At 41.0% G+C, this 8,762-nt stretch overlaps 1 protein-coding gene across 3 annotated transcripts in view; it reads left to right on the top strand.

Annotated features, from left to right (window-relative positions):
• Positions 1–8,762, top strand: part of SMPX (small muscle protein X-linked) — a 39,792-nt gene that overhangs the window by 17,195 nt on the left and 13,835 nt on the right. Inside the window, exon 5 of one of the 3 annotated variants that reach the window (XM_057383272.1) lies at positions 2,127–2,160. The exons of 1 other annotated variant lie outside the window; for it this stretch is intronic. The gene's annotated coding sequence lies outside the window, so the exon portion shown is untranslated. Of the gene's footprint in view, positions 1–278; positions 432–2,126; positions 2,161–8,762 lie in introns of those variants that run through there. One more of the 3 variants, XM_057383270.1, reaches the window with a different exon arrangement.

Raw genomic sequence — 8,762 nt, 5'->3', positions numbered from 1 at the left:
TAATTTCCAGCCACCTGCGTTATCAATTCTACATTCCAATCTGCTTTTCTCAAGGTTGTGTTATTCCTCCTCCATGTAGGCTGTTAACATCCCTTTCTTTTCCCAGGCCTCAGTCATACACAATAATTGGCTGAGTTTCACAATCAGGGCTTGTGGGGCCACTTTCCCCCACAGCCATCAAGTTTATCAGGCCCCTTCTTGCTCTAAGAACCTAGGTAGTTGAAGGCTTATAGGATTTTTTAATAGCACATTTAAAATTATTTTAATTTTTCTTCCAGGATTTTTGAGTCTACTTATGATATGCTTTCAGACTTTAAAACAGAAGAGCTAGAAATTTCTTTTCAAAGAGAAAAATGGAATCTTCAGGATAAAATTTAATATCAGAGAACCTTGGGAATCCTGTTACCTCCTCAAGCAAAAATAAAAAGTTATTCATGGTTTTTGTTTCTCAGAGTTTCTGTGTCCAGAAGGAAAAATTTGGTTGTGGTTTAACCCTGGACAGGCACCAGGAGCCACACAGGAACTCACTCACTCCCCACCAGTGGAAGGGTAAAAGTGAGAAAAGTTATGGGTGGAGATAAARACAGTTTATTAGGGAAAGCAAAAGTTGTGCACGCAAGTAAAGCAAAATACAGAATAATTCACTTTTTCCCAAGGTTTGGCAGGAGCTCAGCCATCCTCCAGGAGAGCAGGGCCCTCACCACGTGTAACAGTGACTTAGGAACACAAACTCCATCACTCTGAGCATCTCCTTTCCTCCTTCTTTTCCCCATTTTATATTGATCATGATGTCCCATGGTCTGGAATATCCCAGGGATCAGTTTGGGGTCTCCTGTCCCAGTTGTGTCTCCTCCCAGTTTCCCCTTCCCCTCCAACTTCCTCATCAACATTCCTCATCAGTAGGAAAAGCAGAAAAGGCCTTGGTTTTTTGAAACATTAATACTGTTAAAGTAACAAAATACTTCCAGGGCTGGCAATGTGGATCCACAAATCCCTGCTCCGTTCTCAAGTCAAAACCATTGCTGGAAGAAAGTTCCAAGAGTTTTGTTTGAAAGCTGAAAATTTTCATTAGAGGGGAAAAAAAAGGTGTCAGAGCTATTCAATAACTGCTTCCCYGTGGTTGTTCTGTTGATTCCTTAGTCCTGAACTTTTGTTTGACTCTTTTATAAAGTAATCCCTCTATTTCCTTTGGTGCTGTTAGTGACAGATTTTTGTAAAAACAAAAGTTTACACTCCATTTCCTAAGCTAGGTGCAATTTCTGGGCTGAAAAGAAGATTGAAAAGGCAGGAGGCCTCCTGAAGATACCAGATGTGGRGGGATCAGTGAAGCATGAAGATGGAATACAGTCAACAGGCTTTTTCTTGCTTATCTCTGCTAGATCTGTCAAGAATTAGCACACAACTACAGCATCTAACAACAAATACCACTAGAATGTTTTCCTCTTGGAAAAGTCAGAACAAGGCATCAGGAATCCCTAAAACTTGAGTTATTCTCTGTGTGAACAGGTCCAAGGATTTAGGAGAAGGTCCTGTGATTTTAAAGATGCCCATCCCAGGTCATTTGCATATAAATCTGTGCAGAACTAATTGTAGCCAGGGAATTGTCAGCATTAGAAATTGGAGAGCAGGAACAGGATCAGACTGATCTCTGTTAGAGGGTTATAAATGAGATAAGAACGTTCCTGTTTCTGCCAGGGTTAGGTGTGCCTGGAGCAATCAGACACTGTAATGACAGAMATCATCAGAAACACAAAATAATAAGCAATTCCAGCCTTTCTAACCTTACACGGTTCAAAATGTGTTCAGCACAAGGTTTTCAAGTGCCACATCAGAGTGAAAAGGCTAACTGCTTTGGAATACATGAAGTGTGACTTCCCACGGTGGTAACAGCTCAGATAGTTTTATCAAATCTRCATAAATTGTAGCCAATTAAGCTGACAGTGTGATCTGAAATATCCCAGCTCTGATGTGATAATCAAATGAATTTTCTTCTAAATTTAGTGCCTCATCGTCTTGTTTTGTAGTTTTTATCCATTTCATTTGATAGAAGACTAGCTAATTAAGTTCTCACAGCCTTGTGCTCAAAACCCACATAAATTAGWGCATCACTTTGTCATCTCTTACAGAAGTGGCTCCATGTGGCATGAGCCTTGTGACCCAGGAGAGGGACATSTAYAAGTGTCACAAGCCCTGCTTWGTACTCARRACTARACCTKCTTCAGCCACCAAATYGCTCCTGGTGTGCCTTCTTTTGAAWATTGTAGCTCTTTTAATGCCAAGKCTGCCTGTATTTCACWCTTGTTCACAAATGCCTTCTGAGAAAAACATTTTGTAGTATTTGAGTTCACATAATGTAGGTAGAACATCATGTGATACTGATCCCAACATCCATTGCCCCATTGGAACATGCAGAGGAAGCACTAACCTTCCAGTGGTTTTGGGTTTTCTGTCTTTATCTGCTGCTTTTTTAACCTCCTAATTCCCCTTTTGATTTGCCACAGCAGTCTCAAACAAAATACATTTTATTTCCATGTATTAAGAGAACAAAGGACACAGCATAAATGGGCATTTTCCTGCAGAAATACATATTAGTTTTACTCTTGGTGTTGCTGATAATTTATTTTAAAAATTTGATTTGCTGCTGAAGGGACACTCAGCTGAACTAACCCTTACTTGAACTTGGGAACAACTTTAATGCCCGATTTTCTGTCCTGCCATTTATTAGTTATAACACCTTGGCTTCATTTGCCTCTGACCCCAAATGACTGAGGTTCATTTACAGACACAGATTCCATGAAAGCAAAATAAARCCCCGAGCTCAGAACTTACTCCCCCACTTTGGTAAAATTGACGTAGCATTGCTTTTAATTTATTCATTCAGTTATTCAATAGATAAAGGAAATAAATTGACTCCTTCAGCTTTTAGCTCTCCTGGGTTTTTGTTCTCATTTGTTGCCTCGGAGCACACCTTGCCTTAAAATTGCTCCTGTGCTGAGGGGAGGATGATGGCAATTACTGGATATTGCTGTTCCCAAGATTTGAAAAGCGCTGCCTTTGTGTGGAAGATAAAACCAACACAAAGTATGTGCTGAAATGGAACAAAGTGAGCGTTGGAAGGCTTGAAGCCAAATATTTGAGCTGAAATAAGCAGAATACAGGGAAAAGAATACCTTTGGTTTTTTCTGTGTTTACAAATCACACAGGTCTTGAGTGCAGCATCGTTCCCAAAGATTGCTAAAGACAGGATAGAGCCTATCCTATGCTAAAATTAATGAAGGATCTCATGCCTCCATTAAATACTTAATGAAGGCATTCAAACCTTTTCATTTTGAATTTCTCAATTTCCTTGGTTTTGTCTGAAARTATTTGAATTAAYCTGTCTCTTCAGGCTGTAAATKGAAGGATTTATTTTGGAAAAATAKGWAATATTTGTCTCTTTTAGTTCTCAAGACAAGATGAGCTTTCTSTGGAGACAAGAGGCATATTTTCAGTTTTTCAGTCCATTTTGCTGAAAGTAACGTGAGTCCAGATGGGTACATCATACATACACCCTTTTTTTAGTTTAAGCCCTTCATTAAAAAATTAACACATTAGGTGATGATGYAGTATTGCACCCCTTTATGCTTTTTATATGCTTTAAAATATTTTATTCTGGCACAGAAAAGATATGTTATCCCATATGTGAATAATTACTCTGAGGCAAATTAATTCTGCAGCTAAGTGTTGTCTGTCTCCAGTTCAGTTTAACACATTAGCAGACAGCACCCAAACCACTGCTGAGCTCATGAAAGCTTCAAAGCCTGTCACAAATCMTGTTTGTGCTCTGCTTTTCATGAGTAGAGAACAAGAACCTGGCCAAAGCTGTGTTAAACCTGGTCTAACACCACAGGAGCTTGCTGGGCCGTGTCCAAGTGTGAAGTTATCTGCAGTTTGGTTGAAATTAGAAAAACCTGTTTCCCTGAGGCAGGATGACAAATAGAGCGATCAGCTCCACCTTTTTCAGTGCCTTGCTTTAACAGACACCACAGAGGGGAGTGGAGATGAAGTTTGTGCTGGCCTGGGGCTAAAAGCCTCATTTTTGAGCTAAAGATTGGCCATCCTTCAGCAAAGTCAAGTCCTTGGGGCTCTGTCTGCAGTGAGACTTTTGGCATCTTAACCATTTTCATCCAGGCAAGSTCTTGGTATGAAAATCAGGTGCAATGGCATTAAAATACCTTGAGCCAAAGGAACATTCCTCCCCATTCCTCAGCAGGGTCTGGAATTCTRTTAACTGGATCCACGTTGGGCAGAGTGATGGAGCCATCAAAGGTGGCAGAACAGCACATTGTCTCAGTGTCTCTGATAACACAGATCCCTTCAGAAACTTTCTGCCTTGCCCACAATATCCCTGAAAAGTCCTGAAAGAAGCCCACACTTCTGCCATCTCAAGAAAATCATTTTACATATGCTGTTAAGAATCMTTGAGACACTTTCACAAGCAGCGTGGTGAAGTTTGTGTGGGGAGCTGTTTAGACACAGCTAACAGGAAAAAAAAATTGAAAATAATCAGACTTTTTCCCCAGGGGCCTCACAACATCCTCAGTAAAGCCAGGAGACATTTCCTGTCATGCTGGATTTACAGTGTGAACTGTCTCCTCCAGATAGGCTCCAACTTTTTGAAAAGCAAGAAGAAAAATTTGCAAACATACAAGAGAAGGGATGTGCTCCCTTCTGCCTTGGCTCAGCGATTATCACACACACCCAGCCAGCAAAAGCATGAATAAAGCAGGTCAGGTCCTTCTTTGCCTGAAAAGGATTAAAACCCACAATTCTTCGTTCTCTGGAGACTGCAGACTACCTTGGCAGGGGAGCCCTTTCTAGACTTTGAGCTAAATTTCAGCTGCTGCATAGAAATAAATTTAAATKAATCTGTAGACAAGTGGACCTGATGGCAGCAATGTAGAGTTGAACTGTTTCCATGTGCCTCAGCCTGTGGATTTGCTGTGTACCGTGTCTAAAGGCTCATTTGTGTAGCAACAGCTTCCTCAAGCTTCATTTGGAAGAAAAGAGTGTCTGCTGCTGTGTTTTTGTACAAAGTCTGATGGAATTGTGAGGGGGTGAGGACAAAAGTCTCTGTGGAAACCCAACACATCTCCCTGGTACTCAGATGAGCAGGGTTATTTAAACTCAGGTAATTTTAGATGGGCATGARCACAGTGTGGGGTTACAGTACAGTKGGATCGTGKTTTTGAGGACCACAATTTTGCATTTAAATACCTGCATCCCATTTGCACTTTGGGCATCTAAATTGCTGTGACTGGAGCACAACCCCATGGCCACTTATTGGGAACTGTGCTCATAAATCACTGAATGCATCTCAGRATCACCCTCCAAATGTGACTTTTCAAATTGAATATTGCTCAGTGCTGAGAGTGAGAGGGGCTCTGTGTCTGTGTGCAGTCAGATCAGGATTTGTCCAGCAGGAGCTGCTGCACACACRTCTGAGAGGAGCTGAGCAAAGAAATCTGCTCCACACAAACTGTGAATCATGGCTCTGCAAATTCCAAACCAAAATACAATTCATCTCTGGTGCCTGTTTTTTAACAGCAGGTGATTCCTCTCACCTCTTCCTCCTATTTCTCTGTGGAAACATATTTTTTTTTTGTCTTTTCAATTTGTTTAGTCAAAAAAACAATTTTGTGTTTCCAAACACAGTGCCCTGAGACAGTTTAATTCTCTCATATGTCTTCCAGTCAATCCTAATAACTCATTTCTAAATGCTCACGTGTCACAGGTGGCAAATCAAGTATTAAACAGGACACTCTTGCACAGGCAACGTGTTGTAACACTTTCATTGATGTTTTGAAGAAACCTTTCTATTCCTTGGCAAAAGATGGACTTACATTTGAAACTCTAATAAATATAAAAAAAAATATAAACACAACATATACATACATATATATATATAGGTTTCTGATGTGAAAGAACTACACGTGTCTGGTAGATATATTATCAAAAATTAAGCTCCTTGTAAACAGAGGATAAACTGTAAACGAGATAAACTGCCACATTACCTGCAGCAGCTTTGAAGAACCAAGATAATGTGAAGAATTAAGCATGTCTTGCATGGACCAGATGCCAGAATACACAGTTTTCTAATACAGTCAGTAAAGTGTCAAGTTAAATTAGAAGCCTGTATATGATGTCTTGGCTTCATGCTTTTCCATCTCTGAGGAGATCCTCTGGGTTAGGTGSAAGACAGCTGTCAAATTTCCCAAGMTGATTAAGAACTTTTCCATGGCAAAGGGGCCATAAAACCTAGGATGAGAGTTAAAAATGCACAGGAGGCTGCAGAGAATGTGGGTTATGGAAAAACTATGTTGGCTTTTGAGTTGGCAATCATCTTCTTACCACTCTTACCTCTCCTTTTCCTCCCGTTTGCTGTATTTTCTCAATGTATTTTTGCTTCATGCAAAGTGCTAAGAATTTCAGGAAAAGCGTTTGCAAAGTGCACTAGAGACCACTCAGTGTCTATTTAAATGCATTGGAAACAAAACCATAGCCAAGTTGCATCTCATCTGTGACTGCATTTGCAGGGACGTGATCATTGTCTCTCTTTCTATTGCACGTGCCAGAGTTATCTTGGAAAAAAAAAAACAAACAGGTGGACAATTAACACCTCGATTAATCATGGTTCAGCCGTGCTGTGGTGTTATCTGTAGGCATATCAGATGTACACTATATTTATATGGAACAACACTCACCCATGCGTTATGAATTCTGCCAGAAGAAGCCATATGACTGGGGGAAAGCAGCATTTTTAGAAGCTCTAACTAGCACAGAGAGTCAAATGTGGGTTATTTGCRGTACACACTGGGGAAGGTGGCAGAAGAGGCAGGATTCATGATGAATAAATTGGATATTGCTGCCCAAATAGACATAGCTGAGATTTCTATTTTCTTTCTTGGAGAGGAGCCTCTTCTCAGTGTCACTGAGATCACAGAGCTTGCTGCTAATGCATTGAGAGCAAAGAAATCAGKCTGAGGSAGATTGAGGATGTTRCCTTGAAAGGGCAGTTTTTAATAATGACACAGRCATKGTTAAGGGGATAAAAAGGGTTTTACCTCGGGATTTGGGATCCCAGGTGCACAACTTGATGGCAGAATGCACACCTGTGTACAGCACGGATACAAGTTTTATAGGTTTCAGGAATTAGCATATCTATCTAGGATTCCCCAATAAGATACAAGTTTTATAGGTTTCAGGAATTAGCATATCTATCTAGGATTCCCCAATAAGATACAAGTTTTATAGGTTTCAGGAATTAGCATATCTATCTAGGATTCCCCAATAAGATACAAGTTTTATAGGTTTCAGGAATTAGCATATCTATCTAGGATTCCCCAATAAGAAACTTCACAAATGCAGTGATGTCCCCCTATTCTAATGAATCCCCCCCAGATGAGGTCAGAGCCCAGTTTACACAAGATGTTCTGGACAGAAGGCTTCACCCAAGGCTGAGCTCAGGTTTAAGCTTCACCCAAGGCTGAGCTCGGGTTTAAGATAGCACAGGGCACACTGAGCCCTTCCTCAGGATGTTTGGTTTCTCTGCCCAGCAGAACTCCTAAACTGAGCTGGAATATCAGGGTACAGGAATTACAAGCATGGGGGCTAAGGGGTACAGGGGGATGCATAGAGGGTACAGAAAGCGTAAAAAGGAAAAGCAAAAATCATCAGGCATCAAGGATAGGGATTGCTTCAGGTCCAGCAATATTTGGTCAGTCCCAGCCCCAATCCCCCTGTGCTGCAGTGGAACTCTGCTAAGTGAGGACATGTCTGGTTCCACATCAACCTCACAGTTGAGAAGAAACAACCTCCCCTGCCTGCAGAGCCCAGCAAGGACCACTAAACACCATTTCATGATGGGGTCATCTGAAGCACAGATCTTCAGTAGCACATCTCTTCCAGTAGCAGAGCAACATCAGCAATGCCTCCCACAGCTTCAGTGTCTGACTGCCTACAATATCTCTGAAAAGTCCTGAAAGAGCAGAAATTACAGCAAATTATGTCCCTTGGCTGGGACATAAATAAATTAGATAAATTCATATACTGGCAAAGCCAGTATATGGCTTTTGGATATAAATTCAAATCCAAATATATATAAAGATATATAAAGCCATATACTGGCTTTTGGATAAATTCATATACTGGCAAAGCCTTTGCTGGAGTTTAGCTCTAGGATGCTTCTGGAGTGAGGTGGGATGATTTTTTGGTAACTTTTACTGCAGTTCAGTTTGAAATGGGGGAGTGCAGCAGCACTGCAAGGAGCAGGAGGATCCCCCCTTCCCAGGGCCAGAAGGTCTGTTCCAAAAAGGTCTGTAGAGGTTGCACTGCTGCATTTTTTCCCTTTCACTCCAGCAGCAGAAGCAGGCAGAGTTGTGSTCCTGCCTTTCTGGGTTTCCCTGGCTACCACAGAAATGTGGCTGTTTTACTTTCCCCAGCTTTTTCTCAATAGCAATGTAAAAGAACAGTGTGTCTTTTCAGCTTCTTCAGCCATGAGAAGTGCTAAAAATGCACAAAACTCCTTTCTGAGTGTCTTTTGTCTTCTCATGCCCACAGGGTTTGTCATTAAWAAAGACTATTTTTTTTCTGAAGCATTAGTTTTCAAATGAGTCACGGTCTTGTCAACTCTGTAGAATGATTTAGTACAGAACATTGCCCAAAGGGTTAATGCTGAATCTAGTTTATTTACACTGCTGATTATTGGTAGGGTCTGGGGGACT

This window comes from Malurus melanocephalus, unplaced genomic scaffold, assembly GCF_030028575.1.
Source record: "Malurus melanocephalus ecotype Western Australia unplaced genomic scaffold, MMel_1.1 scaffold_618, whole genome shotgun sequence".
In the NCBI taxonomy this organism is placed as follows: domain Eukaryota; kingdom Metazoa; phylum Chordata; class Aves; order Passeriformes; family Maluridae; genus Malurus; species Malurus melanocephalus.
Note: the sequence above shows the minus strand (reverse complement) of the source record. Positions and strands in the feature narration are given on the sequence as shown.